The sequence below is a fragment of the Erpetoichthys calabaricus genome, chromosome 17, assembly GCF_900747795.2.
Source record: "Erpetoichthys calabaricus chromosome 17, fErpCal1.3, whole genome shotgun sequence".
NCBI lineage: Eukaryota > Metazoa > Chordata > Cladistia > Polypteriformes > Polypteridae > Erpetoichthys > Erpetoichthys calabaricus.
Window position 1 is genome coordinate 28,463,493 of NC_041410.2, and position 23,686 is coordinate 28,487,178.

The 23,686-nt window shown below is 35.7% G+C and overlaps 1 protein-coding gene across 5 annotated transcripts in view; it reads right to left on the bottom strand.

Annotated features, from left to right (window-relative positions):
• Window positions 1-20,106, bottom strand: part of lingo1a (leucine rich repeat and Ig domain containing 1a) — a 146,275-nt gene extending 126,169 nt beyond the window's left edge. For 3 of the 5 annotated variants that reach the window (XM_051920861.1, XM_051920859.1, XM_028823309.2), the window contains exon 1: window positions 19,820-20,106. The gene's annotated coding sequence lies outside the window, so the exon portion shown is untranslated. The other 2 variants (XM_051920860.1, XM_051920858.1) reach the window with 1 other exon arrangement.
• Between the last annotated feature and the right edge of the window lie 3,580 nt (window positions 20,107-23,686).

Below are 23,686 nucleotides of genomic sequence, written 5' to 3' on the forward strand. Positions count from 1 at the left end.
TATGGAGCCTTTTCTGCGGTTGAACGGTTAATAGTGCCTTATTGTAATGAGATCCACCTATGCTGCATAGCCGTCTATTTTGTTGTTTCTTTCGTGTTCGTGTGTTTGTTCCTGTTATCCTTTCCTTTTCGTTTTGTACCCGTGACCGTGTATTCATGACTTGTTTCTTTCTCAGCATGCGAAATATGGATAAGTAATAAGTAGGATCGCAGTCACTGTTAATATGTTTCCTTTTCTGCAGTTGAACGGTTAATAGTGCTTTATTGTAAGGAGATCCACCTATGCTGACACCTATGCTGTCTAGTGTGAAGGTGTTGACGTTCACTTTAGAATATGTGGCTTTGGGTGTCACTTCTTATGGATGTGTGTGTGTGTGGGGGGGGGAGGGGTTGAGGATTGTTGTTGCGCGAGCGTCTTCTTTCTTTTTGTGTTCCTGTGTCTTGATGAATCCCCCTCTTTGTGTGTGTCCCGTCCCTTGCTTGTAGGGTCTGTGGGGTGGTTTTGTGTTCTTTTTTTTGTGTTCCATGGGCTTGTTGAATCCCCCTCTTGGTGTGTGTCCCGTCCGGTGCCTGTAGGGGGGGGGTGCCTTGCTGTTGTGCGCAAGCCTCTTTTTTTTTTTTTTTTTTTTTTTGGGTCTATTTTCGTGTGCAATGTGTTTCGTGCTTTGCCTGCGTTTGACTACTTTTTTATGTGCCTTTTCCTTTTTTCGGTGCTCGTTGCGCCTCATTTCTCCTTTTTTCTCTTTTTTCTGTGCTCACTCCTTTTTTCTGTGGTCTTGTCCGCCTCTCGCAGCCCCTCATCCGCCTCTCGCGGCCTCTTTTGTCCCCCTCTCGCGGCTCCTCATCCGCCTCTCGCGGACTCTTTTTGCGCCTGCGCAGTACGTCTTTTTGCGGCTACGGCCCACGGCCGGATGTCCCTGCGTCCATCCGGTTTAGCATTCTCGGTTAGTAATATGGATAACCTCTTTAACACACTACTTCTCCGCTGCAAAGCGCGGGTATTTTGCTATTTATCTATATATATATAAAGGAGAGTTGGGATCCGAGAGACTGTGTTTGTGTGTTTGTGGAGGGATGGAGAGTTAAGGCGGGTGTTGGAGTCACGTGATCATCTCCCCTCCCATTCACCTCATTTCATTCACTTCATTTCGCTCCGAGCTGAGCTCCGCAGCTGGCGCGGTCTTGCTGTTCTTGATTTGCTTTTCACATGGCCAAGTATACGTTGCATGCTCAAGAGTAAGCTCAGCGCACAACTTGGTCATATTACAACCGGAGGGGCGAACTGACAACATGGTATACAAAGAGATCCTTAACAAATAATTATTGGTATATTTTCCATCAGTTTAAAAAGGTTTACTTTTTTTCTTAATAAAAATTTTAAAGCAGTACTTCGCCACTGCGAAGCGCGGGTATTTTGCTATATATATATATATATATATATATATATATATATATATATATATATATATATATATATATATATGTAGATATGTAAATTTGTATATATATATATATATGTATATGTGGATGTGTATATGTATATATATGTATCTGTAGATATGTGTATATGTAGATATGTATATATATGTATATATGTTTATGTATATATATGGTTACATAACCTCTTTAACACACTACTTCTCTGCTGCAAAGCGCGGGTATTTTGCTATATGTATATATATATGTGTCTGTATGTGTATATATATATATATATATTTATATATATATATATAATAATAATAATAATAATAAATTTTATTTATATTGCACTTTATATTTATATGTGTGTATGTATGTATGTGTGTATATGTATGTGTATATATATGTTGATATATGTATATATATGTGGATGTCTATATGTATATTATATATATATATATATATATGTAGATATGTGTATATGTACATATGTATATAAGTATATATGTTTATGTATATATATGTTTACATAACCTCTTTAACACACTACTTCTCCGCTGCGAAGCGCGGGTATTTTGCTAGTATACATATATATACATATCTACATATACATATATATATATATATATATATACATAAATATATACATATACACATCCACATATATATACATATATATATATACACATATCAACATATATATACACATACATATACACACATACATACACACACACATATACATATATACATATACACATACATACATACACATACATATATATACACATACTTACACACATATATAAATATATATATATACACATACAGACACACATATATATATATATATATGTGTGTAAGTATGTGTGTATATATATATATATATATATATATATATATATATATATATATATATATATATATATATATATATATATATATAAGATCTTCCTTTTTCCTTGCTTTGCCAAGGAAGCAGCCTTTTTAATTAATCCACGGGTTCTCCGCTGTTTTTTTGTTCATTTATTACGATTGTTATAGTTCTGTTTGTATACCACATTGTCAGTTCAGCACTCCGGTTGTAATATGACCAAGCCGTGCAAGCTTACTGTTGAGAATGCAACATATAGTTGTACAGGAGAAAAGCAATCTTGCCTCAAAGTTCAGTCAGTTCACGTGAGCCGCTCTCTTGTGTGATGTTGCGATGTCCACGGCTTAATTTAATGTTAGCTAAGACCCGGCACTTAAACGTTTCTCGCTACAGCAATTTTAACTCCGTTACAAAGTGATCCAAAGTCTCGTTTATACCTCGTGTCTTCTCATTAAACTTGTATGTCGCGAATATGGTATTGCAAACGGTAGCAGGAGCGTTTCTATAAACTTAATTTAAACTTACGGTTTACACCATGCTTTGTTTCAGTAGCTGCACTTATGAATATGCTTGTATGCGTCACTCGCTTGCTTCTTATTGTTTCGCTGCCTTCTCAATTGTGTAATGAATGTTTTCTTCAGCGCTCTTTGGGGCTCTTCCTTGTTTTGTAAGTACTTTGTTCACAGTCAGTTCACGTGATTACATGGGTGGCGTGATGACGCGATACGCAAGTCCGCCTCCCACAGCCATCGAGGTGCACTCTATTACAGTATATGGACAAAAAAGAGGTTCCAGTTATGACCATTACGCGTAGAATTTCGAAATGAAACCTGCCTAACTTTTGTAAGTAAGCTGTAAGGAATGAGCCTGCCAAATTTCAGCCTTCCACCTACACGGGAAGTTGGAGAATTAGTGATGAGTGAGTCAGTCAGTCAGTGAGTGAGTGAGTGAGTCAGTGAGGGCTTTGCCTTTTATTAGTATAGATCACTCTAACCTGCTGCACATCTTTCCCAGCTTGCTCCCTCTGTCTAGCCAATCAGTACAGATCCTTTTCTCCCTCCTTAGTGTCCAACCTCTCATACAACTCATCATACGCCTTTTCTTTAGCCTTCGCCACCTCTCTCTTCACCTTGCGCCTTATCCCCTTGTACTCTTGTCTACTTTCTGCATCTCTCTGACTATCCCACTTCTTCTTTGCCATCCTCTTCCTCTGTATACTCTCCTGTATTTCCTCATTCCACCACCAGGTTTCCTTTCTCTGATAATGGCTGATAATCACAGCAATTAATATACAAATTCTTTCTCAGGTGTGAGAGCTACAGGTATACCGTCAATGTGCAAGCGTTGTATATCATTGAAAACCTCATAATGCCTGCTTTTGTATAAAATTTGAATTGTCTTTATATATCCATTGTCTGTATATATCTAAGTCAATCTATGATAAAAGAACTTTACAATCAATGTGCTGCCACGCAAATAGGGACTGTATTTTCAAAGGTTACTCCCCTGTTTGTGACATGGCACAAAGATAAGTTTCGTATGGCTTTGAAAATGGCACTTTTTTAACATGAATTTAAACACGAAAATTGTAAAGCCTTAATATCAACATTCAAAATGTCATGAGTAAAAACAGAATAAACAAATAGATCAATAAAGCAATCCAGTGCCTGAAGGAAATAGACTATACTTTCTAACAAAGATTTCTCTACCGTGACATGGCACATTCACAAGTGTTGAATGTTGTTTGAAACAGAAGATTCTATACATTTTTGTGAGAATCAAACTGTTCTGATACAGCAAAACCATAATACATAGTAAAAATAAAATCATAAAATAAAATAAAAATAATCATAATAATAGTGCAGCAATCATAGCATCTGCATTAGTGTTAACACGCTTGACCAGACAGGGTTAATTATATTTCACCAGCATCACAATATTGTACACTCTAAGAGGAAGTGAAAAAAATGGATTCTTCACCACCTTTATATACAGCATTTTAGCTTACTTATAATTCAATAATTCAAACCTATCTGCTAAAAACAGACATAACCAATATTCAGGACACATGACATTAGCAAAGTTTTAAAGCTGAAGTTAACTAGTTAATTAGATCCATTGTGCAATGATTTGTAGATTAACTAATAACAATTAGTTAATTGTGAATTATGAATTTCCCCTTGGGATTAATAAAGTATCTATCTATCTATCTATCTATCTATCTATCTATCTGTCTGTCTGTCTGTCTGTCTGTCTGTCTGTCTGTCTGTCTATCTAACAGCAGACAGCAACACTTTCATTACCAAACTGCAGATTTACACAGTAGCAAAACATAAAATGTACAAATGCAATTTACCATGAATCCAAACCATATGAGTAGTTAAAGTCCCCTAAATAGGGAACATAAAATTAAAGATGTTTTTTTACTGTCACAATAAGCAAAACATCTAAGCTGACCCCACCCTGCTTATCTGGATCCCGAAACTTTAAGGCTGGCTGAGACTGAAGAGCTGTCATAAGTAGTTGTTTAAGTACAATGATAGTTTAGTTGTTCTGGACCCATGAGATGCAGATAAGCTTTCAGTTTGTCATTTGGGAAGCTACTTCACTCAGAAATATTCCATATAAAACGTACTTTTGACAATCTTGTCTATATCTTACAGTCTGTCTGTTTTGTTCATGATAAGATAAGTGGCACATTTCAAAGCTTATATGCCCTAATTGCTATACCCATCCTTACACTGCTCTTCATGATGCTGCATCCTAACAGATATGTGCATGCTTGCAATTAACTGTGTGGAATGAACAAACTGCAATGTGTAATGATCTTCTATTCGTTCTACATGTTTGTGCACTTCTAAACGTAACACTATTCTGATCAAGTTACCATACAGTTATAAAGCAGGCAGTTGAAGAATTCACCTTCTGATTATTTCACCCACTTTCATTTTATTGCTACCAATTCCAAGTCTTGCATAAGGCACACCCTATGGATAGTTACTGTCAGTTTCACTGTAAAACAAATAAGGTGAGCACTGATCCCAAATCAAGAGATAAATGACTGAATAGCACAGGTACATTTTAGCTCAACAAAGGAAAAAGAGGAATGGGAAATGAACAGACTCCATTTATGTGCCTCTTCAGTGAAAGAATGTCTCAGCAGCAGCACCAAAACATAATTCTAAGTGGTCCTGCTAATCACAGAGGAGTGTGAAACGAATGATATGTACTGTACATAGGTCTCATTCTAAAGAGATATGGGATACTTCATCTTCTTTAAATTGTCCTGATTCTATTCTTTTTAAAAGAAAAGAGCATTGCTGTTCACTTATTTCTCCCCATTGCTCTTAGCTATCCTTTAAGTTCCTTCCTATCACTCTTCTCTCTTCTCTGTGTCGATAATCCTCTGTAAATTCCAGAAACTCTATCTACTCTCGAATTCCTCTCCATGTTTTTCCTCATAAACTTTGTGTCGTTTATATCCAGGGCTAGCTATAACATTCTTGCTGCTCTAAATGAAGCTATATATGGTCCCCCATCCCCACAATCCTCCTCCCAATCATATGATCCTCTCTATGCCATAAGAGAGTCATAAATGTAGGATTACTGCTATTTTATCCTTTGTTATAGCTTTACCTATATAATATTTTGTTTGATATCTGGTAATTTAAATGTCTTATGTACCAGTTTATACATTCGCATTCATGTATTCATTTTAGGTGGACTATAGGTATATATTTGTTTTAATGAATTTCACAATTCTTTTTAAATAATGACAGTGAATTTTGAATTTCCTCATAGGATTAATAAAGTTTTATCTAATGTTATCTAATCTAATTTAATAAAAAATGAGCAGTTTACTACAGATATTAGGTACATGAATGTAAATTTGAGAGAGTATATTTTACTAAATGTGCAACCACAGCTACAAAAATATATAAGAATAACAATATAATATAGCAATAAATACATTAATTACTTGATGGTAGTTTTAAGAAGTGAACAATAATCACGTTTAATTAAATATGAAATCACTAAAACATTTTCTTGACTTCGTCTTTCCAAGCTTAGAAGGAATTTCTTTTAAATCTATTGTTTAACCCATTGCTTGAGCTTGCTTACTCTCCACTGTTAGGATTGCTAAGAATAGAATTATAATCTATACTAATAAAAGGCAAAGCCCTCACTCACTGACTCACTCATCACTAATTTTCCAACTTCCTGTGTAGGCAGAAGGCTGAAATTTGGCAGGCTCATTCCTTACAGCTTACTTACAAAAGTTAAGCAGGTTTCATTTCAAAATTCTACATGTAACGGTCATAATGGTCGACAACGTCCGCCATGTTAAACTTTCTTATTTATGGCACCATCTTCACGAAATTTGGTAGGCAGCTTCCCCGCGCTAACCAAAACCAATGTACGTACTTATTTCGGTGGTATGACGCCACTGTCGGCTGCCATATTGAACTTTCCAACGGTCTTTGTTAGTTATGGGCCCATCTTCAAGAAATTTGGTACGCGGATTCCCAACGCTAACTGAATCCTACTTACGTACATATATACGTTCATAGCCTGCAGCTCGGTCGCCGTGTGAGGCGGCGTTGGGTCCCCCATCCCCACGCCTCCTTCGTAGTTGTCTGCCTGCCTATATAAGGCCGTCCGTCGCTCTGATCTCTTCATTCTTTTCCTTGCTTCGCCACGGTATTCATGTCTCCCTGCTGATAACTGCAGCCTTTTTATTTAATCCACAGCTTCTCCACTGTTTTATTGTTCGTTTATTACAATTATAGTTATTGTGTAAGTATTTTAGACTTAGTTTACATTGTTCAGGTACCCATTTCCTTTATCGTTCCAACCGTACCCCCATTAACATGTCTATTGAGGTGATCACCATCGATCAAAGAACTGTCACTTACCAAGTGGTTTCCATGCCCGGAGATGGCGATTGCCTTTTCCATTCTCTGTGTTACATATTGCACGGCCATATCAGGCTCACTCTTGATGTCCAGAGGAACATTGTGTCTTATGTAGTGAATGACTGGGACAGGTTCAAGGTGTGGACTGATGACGGTACAGGAGATAATTATACTACACAGGAGCACTACAAGAGTGAAATGCTTAAGCCCTTCACCTATGGTTCTGCATGTGAGTTGATGGCTGCCACTGAATTGTTCTGTTGTCACTTTCAAGTGTACCGAAATGGCCAAATATTTTACACCTTTGGACAACCACCAATGCCTTTTAGACATCTTAGATTCACAGGTGACGATTTGAGTAGTGGACACTTTGATGTTTATGAATGTTTAAACTCTCAAAAGCTGGATGCGAAGTTATCGATGAAACCCATTTCAATTCAAACGCCTCCAATTTCCAGTAAGGCTCTGCTTCGCAATGACAATTAATAAGTCTCAGGGATAGACCCTACAAAAGGTTGGCATTGATTTGAGGCAAGATTGCTTTTCACATGGCCAACTATACGTTGCATGCTCAAGAGTAAACTCAGCGCACAGCTTGGTCATATTACAACCGGAGGGCTGAACTGACAACGTGGTATACAAACAGATCCTTAACAAATAATTATTGGTATATTTTCCATCAGTTTAAAAAGGTTTACTTTTTTTCTTAATAAAAATTTTAAAGCAGTACTTCGCCGCTGTGAAGCGCGGGTATTTTGCTAGTTAATTATAATTAATTCATAATTGTAAGAACATATGCACATATATAAATATATACATATATGAAAAAAGGTTAAAGGTTATTTTCATGCTGAAAAGGAAAGAAGGCTAAAGAAACAAAATAGCCAAAATAAAATTACAAATTTTCACCTAAAGAAAGTAGAGAAAAGCCAAGCAAAATGACACCTTTTATTGGCTAACCAAAAAGATTACAATATGCAAGCTTTCGAGGCAACTCAGGCCCCTTCTTCAGGCAAGATGTAATCACATCTTACATTACAGATTACATCTTGCCTGAAGAAGGGGCCTGAGGTGCCTCGAAAGCTTGTATATTGTAATCTTTTTAGTTAGCCAATAAAAGGTGTCATTTTGCTAGGATTTTCTCTACATTCATAATGGCTAACACGGTACAACACCCTAGTACTACCTAAAGAAAGTAAAACAAGGATGTTCAGCATTAAGACAGCCTCAGTAAAGCGGAGAACTGCGCAACTTGGGATTTGGAAGACCTCCCATGAAGGGCTCAAGAAGGTAGAAAGACATTAGAGCCAGTGCCTGAAGTGGGAGAAAAACAAGGCATGGTATTCCCTGTTGTTTTGGCTGTTAACTGCTGAAACTTTATAGAAGAGCCCATGTGTTGATCATAGTCTGGGGGGTGGGGTACAGATTATGAAGAACAAGAGAGTGCCAGTAGCGGACCTCTTCAAGTACTGGTTAAGACCACACATCACTAGTGTACAAAAATAATATAAAACAATGCGACAGGGTTAATAGGAGTCAGATTTATTAAGTCCAATTGTCCATAAACCAGGGTCCAAATTATTTAAATACAAATACCATATCCCAAATTTTGCACACCCTACATGACCGCCCAGTTCACCTATATGGCAAAGCCAGCCCTGTTCAAATCACATTTTTTAATATTACACACACTCTCACATTCTGTCCTCTGCAAAATTTAAACCATTTTACACTTCATTTTCTGGTATAAGGCTATCAAATATGCTGCTTACATTTAACCTAACTGGTTTATGCAGGTTTGTGAATATCATATTATTTTATATCATATTCAACTAATAATTGTGTTAATGGATCTTTTCAGTTAACATTCTGTCTCTACCATACAGTAGCACTGAAATTCCTTTTGTTTGTGTTTTAAGGAATCTCTTACTAAATGCTTTTGCTTGTACAGTGTTACGCTGCCTTGGACTTTTTTCATCCATCATATATGCAACCACCTTGATTTTATGTTAGAATATCCTGTTTTAACAAAAGAATGATATACATTGAACCAGTATGGGTGCATAATTCTAAATATTTATTAAGATCAAATGGAGAAATGGTGTCAGATCCATTTAGGCTGACAAAATTGTGAGGATGACTGACACAAATGGCTGCAAGAAATGTAGGGGAACATTTTTTATTACTTTGTTTTATGTCTTGGCATGTATGGAACAATGAGAAACTACAAGAGCTCCACAGCCAACTTCTGTTTGCCATAATGACTTTGGTCAAAGCATTCCTAGCACAATACCTTTCTTTTTTTCCAATTATTCTGGCAACTCTGACTGAGAAAATTGCACTATTTTTTTAACCTTCATCACTGGGAAGCTTCATGCACTAACTTTCACTCATGTTTCACGCTTCACTATGCTCTGTACATCTGATAATAATGACCTTATAAACCTGTACGTGGAATTCATTGATTTATATAAATGTCACAATTAAATCCAACTCACCTTTGGAAAACCTATCCTGTACATTTGCAAACAAGTGATGAAAAAGTAAATCTTAACTATTTCCAGATGTCAGACATGCACAGCCCGACTACAGTTTCCCACTTGTTCACACAATATGATTCTCCAACAACAGAGATAAGACCACACCGCAACAGAATGGAGCAATGCTACATCACATTTGACAGGTAGCATGTGCTAGGGCTATTTAGAGCTTCCTGTAGAGGAGCACAAGACAGATAAAAAGAGTCATGACAGCCAGGTAAACAAATTTCAAAATACTCTAAATCCATAGGAAAAGGTCATCAAAAAACAGGTATCAGATCAAAGCACAGGCAGGCAACAAACAGAAGGCAATAGTATGCAAATAATTCCGGATAAAAGCAAGAGTTGTCAACAGGAAAGAACACATCACTACCAGATACTACAGAGTTAAAGACTTTTACAAAGTCAACAATTTACAATACTAAAGTGAAGTATCTTTATCAGGTTCCTCTTATTTTCTTTGCCCCTCAACTCATGTGACTGCAGCATGTTTAAAGATGCTAAGCAACAGATGAAGATAAGTGGGACCAGAGGTGAGCCCCAGTCCCAATCCTTACACCTGATGTCTCCTCATCACAGCCCTACTAGATTTGCCAACTTACCATGAATTTTAGATCCTGTTAGTGACTTAGTTCCACAAGGGTGAATTGACATGGTAAAAGCCTGATATTTTAGTATTACTAACTACAAATGTTTGCATGCTCTGGACTTGTTCTTTTTTAATATTATACATGCAATTGTTGAATAAATAGAATGTTATTGTACTATATAAGCTCCTAAATATTATTAGAAGATAAGCAGTAAGTCAGAGTATTTCTAGACTAAGCACAAGATTGATAGCTCAGGTTCAACGGCATGTAAAGGGCTGCCTGCAATGTAAATTGAATCAACATGAACAACTTCTACACACCTATGTGGTGAATTCACTGGGTGATGTGGGCAGCACACTGTTGTGAGTCACATATACAGTTGCATATGAGTCTTATGTTACTGAGGAGGATGGTGTTTCTTGCCTCTATTAAATATTTTTAATAAACTGGCTCTGGACTTTTTTGGCTCCATGCGCTGATCATTTGTAGTGGTTTCAATATCCTACAAAATAGTATATATGTTGGAGTTCTGATTAAACATTCCTAAGAAGCAACATTTTTGGCCTTGTTTCTTTGATGACTTAGGAAAGGGTCTACTTTGTTAGTCTCTGGGAGGTACTGCTTATAGATAATTCCTATTTATTCTGTACCTTGTTGATCTCTGATATTTAAAATTCTACCCTTTCCCAATGCAGAAAGTCACAGAGGCACCAAATTTGACTGTTGCTACCGCAAATGTTATGAAAGTGAGAAGGGATTTGATTAAATTCAATACTGCAGCCTTTCATAGATCTCTTTTAAATTTACTTGGAGGTATGAAGCACAAATACAAATAAAAACAGTAAACTTTGCTCTCTCAATGCAGTCACCATGTAACTGAATTCTGCCAACATTTCTATAAATGGTCAACAATGAACTCAGTAACAATAATCACCATCAATCATTGCGACAAGACTTTCTATCAAAAATCAGAAAAAATCCCTTACAGATTTTGTATGTATTTAAATGCAAATATTATTATCATTCCTTCTACAATTAAAGATATATTAAACACTAACATCCCATATATGTTTTTCATGGCCCTGTACAAAAGTCATTGTCTGTAGAGAGTCTATCTAACCACTGTACTCTTGTTTGCTTATTTAAATTATAAGGGAAAAACAGCTTGGTAATTCTGCAGACAACAGGAAGACAGTGAGGAGTAGAGAGACTCCAGAGACAACTACTTCTGTGTAAACAGGATTAACAAAAATAAATGTACAGGCTGTGTGGTCTGGTGATTAAGACTATAAACCTAAGGCTACTGATGCATGCAACCATTGGCTTATTTAATCCGCACGTACTCTAAAAGTAGACAAATGGAAATTTTTACCACAATTGTGATTTTGAAACGATTTAAAAATACAATGTAATTAAATAATTGTAAATGTGCATGAATTGTGGTGTAAGAAAAAAAATCGGTATATGTATAAAATGTTACTTAAATATTTAGTGATGGGTTTAAATCTAAAAAAACAGATGATATAACTTGAAAATCATTCATGAACTCAATATGGTTCATGTCCAGTTACATAAATAATGCAAAATAAATCTATGCTAATAATTATGGGAGAAAATTTGACCAGACCTATACTAGCTACCATAAAAAGTGAACATACTGTCTTTTTTCACAAATAAGGACTCCAAATAGTGCTGAAACTCCTACCATAGGAATTCTGACTTAAATAAATGACTTCATAGTTTTCTAGACTGACAGTTCTCACAAGCAAAAAAAAAACATTCCAAGGTAAGGAGACAAAATCATGCAAGTTCCAAAAAAGGTTTGCATCAACATCACAGCTCTTTTAGTTTTTTTAAGGGCTGCTTTTGATCTGTTACTGACATATTCTAGACAAATACACTTTTGCAAAATATCACAAAAATGAATTACGGACATAAAAAATACTTTACATGAGAATTATATCTAAAACAGAGACAAATGGAAAGCAGAAAGGATACAAAGGGTCCTATAATGTATAGCAGACACCTTTTACTATTTAATTTTCAATGGATATTCACAGCACACTCTCACTTTTGTTGTTGCTTCAATATCCTGTTCCACACACAGCATACAGGAAATACCCAAGTTAAGCATCCCAGGAATTAAAGGATAAGTTTGGTATTTTGAAGATGAAGTTATTTTTTTTCACAACTATGGTTAATATTAATTTGCCAATGGAAAATGTGTTTTAAGTGATGCATTGTATTATGAATTTTAAAAAGATATGATGCTTGTTTTTGTGATCTTATAAGGAATGTACAGGGTGTCAGTTGAAAAATTAAAACAAAAACCTAACAAAATAACCAACTATGTCCACTTTGAAGCTATATGCCATATTTTCAGAGTCTCCTGTTATTGCTTGAGTTGCACTGTCGTCAGAGTATTTTAGATAAAGCCACAGTGACCTTTTTACATGCTTGACCCAGCAATGTGCTGTACCTTCTTATTTTCCTTCCATTCTTGATTTTTGGGACTTGCCTGATCAATTTACTCTCCTGCTCAGGCTGGTGGATACTCTGCTTTATTTTCCAATGATGCTTCCCCCAGCAATGTGTTCTAATTTCTAATATTCTACGCTTTCTTGATTCACTGGGAATTGTCTGATTCTCCACTTTCAAGTGGCATATTTGTCAAAGCATGATCCCTGAAAATCTCCCTTCCTGTGAATTCATGTGATGTGATCATTTCTTCATGCTTGCAGATCATCCTTTCCATTGACTTCTGGGAAGGCTATCTGACTGGACAGCTTAATCTTGATGCACATCATTGATCCATTTTCCCCAGCCAGAGGTAGATTACTTCCATAGAGTAACTTCTGTCTCTTGTACACCGATATATAGGCACACTGTGAGCAAGTGATGGATATACCAAATGAATGAATGAATGAATGCAATGGAAAACTGAGTCAAGTAATTTTCCAAGTACAACAGATTTAGGAAAAGTTTAAAGTAACACGATGGTTTGCTGAGGACAGTGTGTTAATATATAAGGCTTTAACACTGTTCTGGAATAAAATTAAAAATTACTCAGCTTCAAACCTTGGTAATAGAAGTACTTTAACCTAAATAAGAATTTAAAAAATTGCATTATTCCTTCTTTCTAGAAGATTATAAATAAAGTAGTGATCTGCAGAGAAATATTAAGTCTAGGAATGAGATGATTAACAGTAAAATAACTAAAAACCAAAGATTTCTTCCTGTATCAACACCTTGTATTCATTTCAAAATTGTTTGCTAATATAAAAGAAAACAAATAGTTACATGGCTAAAACATCTTAACTAAATTAGCAAGCAAATGTATTATTTCATTTGGATCATTATATACTTTATTTCTAGCATTATAATATAAAACAAAAACCAGCAGTGCATAATTTCAAAATAACATGCAATGAGGACTACACAGTAAGGAACTATTATGTTTTCAATGTAACGCTACCATGTGCAACACCTAGCAACCACCTCTCTTTCTTATGGAATTACTCTGGAAATACAACTGTTTGTTTTTTCAAGCAGCAGATTTGACCATTCTAATGTGCACTACTGACATACTATCTTAAGTGATAGATGTGTAAATATTGAATTATAATTACTATCAAACAACTGGCACAGTTACTCTTTGTGGCACATACCATCATTTGACTTTCAGATCATTACACTGAACTAGGAATACCAGCAAATGGTAACAAGGACATCACATCTAAATCCCTGATCCATGCCAATTGATTATGGATTAGCTTCACTTAGATCTTTCCTGACAAAAACAAATTTGTTCTCTCCTGACAAATCTTACCCGACATGCCCCATAGTATTTGCATATCTATTTATGAGACCTTAGCAGCATATTTGTATTGTGCATCCTATACCAATATATAAACTTCACAACATTAACTTCAGTAAAGTACACGAATGTGCTAAAGCGTACAGGAAGAAAACACAATTATGAAGTCATGTAAAATGGTGTTAGATCAACACAATCCACCAGAATCAGTTGTTCTGTTTGGAAGCACAAAACTTAAGAGAGTTCAGAATTCTGGAGGAGGAGATCAGTGTCATTTCTCTACAAGAATACCATTCAACTCATGCTTTGTTCATGGAGGAGGAATGTGCTGTCTCAGATGGTGCTTCAGACTCTCCCACACTTAGTCAGTTTAAGATGTGTTATTTATGAAGATCACTGTAAATGGATAACAGTATTCATTTTATTAGATCACTGATGACCAGAAATGCAATACAGTACTCATATAGAAGTATTAACATCTGAATTGCCTTTCATTGGGCATAATAAAAATACAGCAACACTGACTGAAAGTTGTCACTTAGAATCACACCAGTATGTACTGAATAGTGTTAGGTTTGTATTCTTTGAAAATGTGTGAACTCAATCCACTGCAGGAAAATACCTCCCATTGAGTTATGGAAAAGACACACCCATTGAATATTTCAACCAATCTCTCACACTTAAAGTTCCTTTTATTGTACTTAACATGACTATTCATATATTCAAAGAAAACAAGATGAAAGATATGTTAGATCATGCAAATTAATGCACTGCCCAAAAGTCAAATGTCCATGATCTATACACTACTACACTTGTGAAAATGCAGCATTTTGAGTGATCTGAGTGATGATGAGCACTCAATATGAGTGATTTGAGCAGTGTTCAGCATTGCACTTCAGGCTAATACAAGGATATTACAAACTAAGATTATTTTCTGTTGAATGGGGATGCCCTTTGCTTAAATTGCATGTCCTCAATTTCATGCCAGTATCACTTTCAATAGAATTTCTACTGGAATATCAGAAAGGTAAAGCTATCCACCTCATTGAACATCCTTCCACATACAGAATGCACAAGCAACCAATCCTCAAGCAAAGGCACTCATATCTTCTACTTGTACTAGCAAAAAATGTAGACAACAAAGACAACCTAGTATTAATATACATTGACCCTGAGTAACAGACAAATAATGAGGCTGGTTTGGAGATTTCTACAGAGCCATGGAGAGTACTTTTAATAGTTCATAGAATGGCAAGAGGCACAGATACTCTAAGGTTTGTGATTGGCAAACTAATTCAAAAGCAAAATAAAAACTGTGATCACAAAACTAGTACTGGTTGAGGTCAAAATGTGTTTTGTTTTTTTTCATATTAGATTGGTCAAGTACAGAAATCTCCTGCAAGGTCATTCCTTTACTTTCACAAAATCCAGATGACACTTAACAATTGATCAGAGTTTAAAATAACCGATTACCATTGCACCATGTGACATGCAGCACATGGCTCACATGGCCAGCAACAACCTTTGTCATAGAAGTAAAATGGAAACCCCAGGTAAGTGTGACAAATAAATGAACAGGTATCCAAGAAAATTAAAGGTCATCCTTAAATTCAAAATTAAGACATCCACACCAGAATCATGCAGGAGAGAAGGCAAGTGCAGGGAAGGGAAGTCCTGAGGGCATTTCAAATTACTCAGACAAATCCCAGTTAGTCCTTTTGAGGTAAACTGCTGTGGTAATAATTACATAACTTCTACTGTGAGGAAATGCAGGCCCACCAAGGACATCAAAGTCTGAGATGAACAGGCAAGTCTAGACTGCAGAGATGCCACAAAGATTACAAAAGTAAATGAAGTTAACAATTAAGAGTTCACATTAAAGCTGTTGCTTTATATATATATATGTAAATATATAATAATATTATATAAATAAATAAATAAATAAGGGCTTCAAATCTGCACAGATAATTGGGATAGTAAACAATGCTCCTTTTCAAATTATAAAATTAATTACTTTAGATAACTGGGTATAAATAAAAGTATGATGCAACTTCAATTAAAATCAGATGAGATTTGTGTCAGGTCAAAACCAAAACATTCAATGTAAAGAAAGAACTAACAAAACATGTAATGTTTCCAAGCTCAAACTGTAACTAATGATATTAGAACTTTAGGGTGCTAAGCAATGAAACATAATTGCATATTTGTGAACTGCCTGTTTCAAGACATTGTATTTTGTATTCCATAATGTTTTCGTCCCACGACAGATTTTCACAGAACTGTATATAAAAAACTTGTACAAAAAAACAATAAACCAATCCTTGAGAGATGTCTAATAAAGACTACAGCAGCTCTGCAGCAGACATATAATTGAGTACACAATTCAACAGGCTAATTTGTATTATAGTCAACAAATCACCATTCTAGATTATTCTGCTGTTGTTTTCAAAGTAATATGATGAATGATAAAGTATTAACAGAATATTATACTTAATGCACTGAATGTGTACCATAACACACATGCTTTGTTCTACAAATATAAAAAAGATTCTGCATCTTAGCTATAAATGAAATAATAGTGTAGAGCGTATACTGTAGGTGACATTAGAAAAAGGATAACCCATGCTAGGTAAATAGCTGAACTTTGTATAAGATGTAAATGTTCAGTGTAAGAATCAATGGCTAATACTAATTCTGTGAACTCTCACAACAGACCAGTCAGGCTAATCATAAGTGGCAACCAGCTCATGATGAAAGGCATTTATCATTTCATTGCAACTCCAAATAACCAAGTAAGTATAATATTTGAAGTTCAACAATTACAAAAAAAGGCTAGTTGAGAGTTCATTGCATATGCAGTAGAGCGCTGGAGGTTTAGCAGAGTATTGCATTACACAGAGTATTACCCAGTTTTTTCTTTACATTTTAAGTTTATGGCATTGCCATCTTATATATCATGGAATCTACTCTTTCAATTCCAAAATGGCTAACTAGAAAATTATACTCAATCAAATTCTTGTACCAATCATTTTGAAGCTAAAAATTGACTAGGAATAATCTGTCATATTATTGTCAAAATTACTTAACACTGCAATGCAGCCTACTGAAGGGTACTTTGCCTTACCAAAAAATTAAGCTTAATGTCAATCAATGGAATTATTATTTGTGAGGCTATGAGTTAAAGATTAAGTGAAATAATTGAAGTATGTACACACAAGATGTAAAGCTCCAATAAATTTTATAGCTATAATCTGAAAACATAAATTTTAAATGAAAGTGACTAGGATTACCATGTGGTCCACATGGTTTAATAAAACAAGCAGCTTTATGCAGTACTTTGTAGAAAACAAAATACTGTACAATTACAAAAAGTTGGGCACATTTCAAAAATGTCTTTAAATGGCATTGAACTAATCTTCTTGTTCTCATTATTAAGTGACATCCTGATTCTATTAACCCCTGGGCCATGGTGCTGAGCAGCCACCTGTGACCTTTCACTCATATACAAAATAATGAAAGCAACTGATGTCCTAAAAAATACAGATAGATAGATAGATAGATAGATAGATAGATAGATAGATAGATAGATAGATAGATAGATAGATAGATAGATAGATAGATAGATAGATAGATAGATAATTTTTATTGGTTCACAAAAGGTCTCTGAGTGGATCTCACAGTTTAATGCTTGTTAAGCTTGAAATTCCTTTTTAATTCCTGAAAAATGGCAATCCAAGGCAAGCATTCTGCTTTTGCATAAAGAAAGGAGTGCTGTTTTATGATAATTACTCCATTGATATGTCTACTTATTAATGCCATCATTTTTAATATATGTAATTCCCAATAATAGCATTTACCATGTATTTATTAAAAGACACACAAACACAACTGCTGTCAAAACATAAGCAGTAATCAACATGCATTCAGGAAAGCCAAATTAGCAAGATATTTAAAAAATTGAACACATATTTGTTTTGTGATGTTTATGACTTGATACAAAAATCACTAGCTGCTAAATGACAATTTATTTAGAGTACAATTCATTTTGAATATCACTGTAAGAAGGTACAGAATGCAATTCTTGGTTTAAAAGTAGCTCAGAAATGTTACAAACAAGATCAAAATATTACATAAATAAAAAATCCCTGCAACTTTAATTGCAACATCAGCAACACACCATATTCAGTACCTGCTAGCATCAACCATCTTGACTGAGGCATAGGGAATCTTATTAAACCTTTTCATGGGCATGTCTCTCCCATGAATCCTAGCAACATTTCATTACATGAATATTATACTACATAAATAGATATTTACTCTAAGGAATTAGGAGAAATTATGAAATAAATGTGTAACAGTTAGGGCTGCCACACGACAGAGGAAAGGAAACGTTAAAATCCGAAGAAAAGCAAGGAAGCACTATCAATTCTTTGATCCATATATACAGTACATACAATATAAAAATATAGAAACATTTTAAATAATCGCTCGTATTTGAGGGTGATTCTGATGATATTCACATTAACGTTAATGCACTTAAAACCCAATTTGATGTTTTCATAGCTAAATTTAGTAAAAAAAAAAATGTCAGCACATCCAGTTACAAGCTTCTTTAGGAACGAATGGAAACCGAGTTAATGTTCAGCCTGACATTTCAATGTATTAATTCCACCAACCGCATTAGACACCAAAACTGTCATTTTCATTCTAGGAGGAAGAAATGCCATGTAATGCAGGTCAGGTGCAATGACTGCCTCTTCCCAAGAAATACGCTCTATTAAATAGCCATCAACTGGTAAATACATTAAGACGTACACCGTAGGACAATAAAGCCCAGTGCTGGCACCTTCTATTATTGTAATTTTATTTAAACAAGCACGCCTTTTTTCTGAAGCTAGTACACTGAAAAAAATCGATTCGTAAATAATAGGATGTGTTTTTTTCCACCTAAAGAGGGCGCAGAATGGTCCTCAGTCACACCAACAGCACCTAGATAAGAGCCATTTCCACCTTACGTGTTTAAAAAAATGAAACAAAATGATACTACTTAATTTTAATGGTATTGTTTGATTTTGTTTGGTTTAGCCTTGGTTTATCAAGTCCAATAAATAAAAATAAATGGCATCTAGAAACGTCCTTATATAAAAACATATAACGAAATACTGTAAAAACGGGCTATAAACATGCCTTTGATTTATTAATGTATATAGGAAAGGACATCCCGAAAAGCAGATAGATAGATAGATAGATAGATAGATAGATAGATAGATAGATAGATAGATAGATAGATAGATAGATAGATAGATAGATAGATAGATAGATAGATAGCATGGATGCTGCGACGCGATAGATATGGAAAAAGAAGACGGCGTTAGCGAGAAGACTCGAGGTTTGTCTAGAAAGCAGCGCTTCATATATGGAAGACCGCGTGACACATCGCCGAATTGTGTCCGCACAGTAGGCTAACCTTCATTTTTCTGCTCTTTCATCCATTCTTTATTTTGATGATGTTCTACAGAAATAGGTAAATCCGGGCGGTGGCGGTAGAATAAATGTGCATGAGTACTCCAACCTCTGGCTTCATGAAAGGTTAAAATCATTTAATAAGCTAATAAAGACGCGGTCTCTACACGCACGAACTCGCTCACTCGCTGTCTCACTTACCGGGAGCCGCCTGCTGCCAACCTCCCTCGCGCATCACCGCAGGAGAAGCAGTCCCAATCCTGCTGCCGCAAGTCCTTGGCTGCCGCCCTCTTCTCGGCGACTCGATCTTGGATTCCTGCGGATCCTTTGCTTTCCAGCAGCTGCCTGGAGGCGGGCTGCGCCGTGTCACTGCCACAAGATCACGGTTACGGCCAGCATCGCAGCTCTCCTGCGAAGTGACTAGCCTTCTTAAGTGAGGCGGGAGAGAGAACGCGAACGAGAGCGCGAAAGCAAAAGACGAGAGACTCCCACGCGCGAGCGCGCGCGCGCAACCTCCACGCTGCGCTCGCGCACTCCACTCTGATCCAGTCTACAGCACTTGGTTTGCACTGCCCTGCTTACAAGGTTATTGGTATGTCTTCGTGCTTTTGGGTCTATGTGAGATAAGGAAGGGTATAAGGAGAGAGAGAGTGAGAAATAAAGAAAGGGTTTGGGGGGCGGTGGTGAAGAATGAGTCAAGTGTGAAACTCCTTTTGCGCATTCATTCAAATACTGGGAATGAGGTAAGCGGGATATGGCACGAGATGGCAAGAGTGGCCTTCGCTATCCGCCTTCTTTCCTGTCCCTCCGCCACACACGCATCACATACACGGGGTGGCCCTCCTGCCTAGGGTCTTACCCGACGTCTCCCAGGATGGCATTTTTAAACATCGCATATATATTACTCCTTGTCTAGATTCTTTCATGATTCAGTGTTGTTTTATATACATTGTACTAGTGATATTTTAAAGCAAAGACATTTGTTAGACACTGTCGACTTCCATGAAACATTTCCAAGTAGAACTAAGGATAGGTGAAGTTTGTCTCTGAAGTTTTGGAGTCTTAATGTTGAATCTTTATAATGCATATTATTTGTCAAGATCAACTGATCGAGCCCGTTACTGGTAACTATTCCTAAGTAATTTTAAATGTGTCAGTCTTCACAGCTTTTCAGGAGGGAATAAGGCAGAATGCAAAGCCCTGGATATACAGATTGATACTGTATAACCGTAATTATTAGCCTGCTCTGTCTCTTCAGGAAATGGCAAGATCTTTAACTCTTTTTTTTCTATTTAAAATGAATGAGAGATAGCCCTTCTCGTTTCCGACTTAATAGACATTAAAAAGTGAATATCAGTCAGTAGTTCTCAAATTGCTGTTCTGTCATGGCTGTTAAGTGATCCACTTGCAATCTATGTAGGCTACCCTGATGATGGCCCAATCATTGCTGGGCCAATAGTAACAGTCTCATGCCAACTTAGGTGGTGTAATAGGAACCTTGGATTGAAAGTTGTACACTCTAGTCTGTAACAGTTTTATGTAATAATCTCATCAATTCTGATCAACATCCTGCTGAAAAAACTACCATCTCTCCCACAGAGTCAACTTAGTAAGTACTCCTAAGCAGATCTTACGTTACAATTTCCCATTGGGATTAATAAAGTATCTATCTATCTATCTATCTATCTATCTATCTATCTATCTATCTATCTATCTATCTATCTATCTACACGTAAAATGCACAATCATAACTCAAAAATAAATACAAAAGCAAACTAAAACGAAGTTAAAACACACTACATATCTTTATTTATATATATATATACATATATATATATATATATATATATATATATATACTGCGGTGGGTTGGCACCCTGCCCGGGATTGGTTCCTGCCTTGTTCCCTGTGATGGCTGGGATTGGCTCCAGCAGACCCCCGTGACCCTGTGTTCGGATTCAGCAGGTTGGAAAATGGATGGATATACATACATATATATATATATATATATATATATATATATATATATATATATATATATATATATATATATATATATATACTGTATATTAAATATATACAGAATACATGACAACAGTAATATACATTTTTTTGTTCTGCTTGTCTGTTAATGACAAATATGATTTGAGATTTTTCAGGGAAGGGAGACAGATATTTCAAGGCAAGGTTCTTATACTCAGTAATAACACTGGTCTTCACTAATATTCTCCCTTGCTAAACAAAAATGGTGTATTTTAAAGATATAGCTGTTCTGAGTCCATTTCAGAAATGTGAAAATTTCTACCACAAAGAATTTTCATAAGATATTGTATTCAGTGAAAAATTATGTTTTGAAAATGTTAATGTTATGCTTGTTTAATGGAATAAGTATTTTCCATGCTCAAAATATTGTTTGAAGTATAATCTGAGCTGAAATATGGCAGTCTTTCTCATTTTTAATGTTTGTTGAAATGGAAATGATCCAAAATCAAGTATTCGCTACACATCTTTTTCTCTCAATTAGTATTTCTTTCTATCTTCTTATTCCTTCAAAATAGCCAGGAATTAACCTATAACCTTAGAAAGACACAATTTTATTTTCTAGAGGAGAGAAAGTTGTTGTTTAAATGTTTTTTACAGAAACATGCAAGGTTGGTTTGATCCATTCATTGCCTTGACCAGGTAAGCAAATGGTAAAAGAATACACACCTTTCCTTTATTGAGAAAAAAAAAACTGTTCCACAATTTTCTTAGGAATACAAAGGCAGAAAACTATGAGGAACTATTATGGGAGATTCTCTCTTCCTACCTAGCACTTGGGTGCAACATGTCTTTAAAAAATCAATTTCCCACACACACATTTGGATTTTTTTCCCCTGAGAACATGGAATTGGCCTCTGGGGAGAGGTTCCACCAAGACATCACTCAAATGTTATAGTGGAAAATTGAGTGAGTCTATGTTAGCAGACATCTGTTAGTTATTCCACCATGAAACATCTTCACAGAGATATAAGAAGAAAAACAATGCCAAGTGAATACCTTTTGCTAGTAATAATCATATCTAAAACAATGATATGTATAAATTATAATTTTGTCAAGTCTAAATAAATAATTGAAAAAATATTAATTTTTTTCTCTAAAATAGTGATTTTTTATTTTAGCCCTCATCTCTCAAAAACTGGATATGATACAGCAATTATGTAGCCAGAGTTGGATTCAGCATCCTCAAATCTATAAAGAACACCTACCATTTTTTTTGCAGACAAGTCTGTTTGTGCAGGAGAGTGGTAATATGTTTTATGTTTGTCTGCAAACACAAGTAAGAATTTCTCTGTTTTTTGGACAAATGATAAAAATGGCCCTATAAACTTATATACTAATATATATATATATATATATATATATATATATATATATATATATATATATATATATATATATATATATATATATATACATATATTCAAATACCCATATACCAATATATATTAAAATAAATAACTTCACACTGGTTTCTTTTAAATCAGCAGAAAAACAATGCCTTTCTTTTCTTTCTTCTCTACTCCTCCCAGGTGAGCATTGTCTTATTTCTCTCCTGACTGTAATTTGTTAGGGTGAGGCAGAGCAGCCAGCTCCTTTTCATCCCAGACCTAGGAGAACTTCTGGGGCAACAGCACTGTCATCAGGAAGCACTTTTGGGTCAGACCAAACCTAGGACAGGGCAGCCTTTATCTGGCAGCTCCTTTTGGTGGCACCCACTTACCCCAACATGACAGTCCTTTGGACTATAGCTTCCATGCTGCAATTCAGGAGTGAAAACAGGACTGGCATCCAGCACAATGGTATAATACATCATCTTAGGTGGCACTCTGTCCTTGAATGCTGACCAAGAACGAAAACAACCCCTATCCTGGACAGAACTCCAATCCATCCCCTTGAACCATCCACTATAATGGCCTCCCAGCCAGGCATGAGACCTTTATCCACACCGGATGGAATGCAAATCTGCCCATGTCCTTTATCATATATATAACACACTGCTCAAAAATCAAGGGAACACTTAAATCA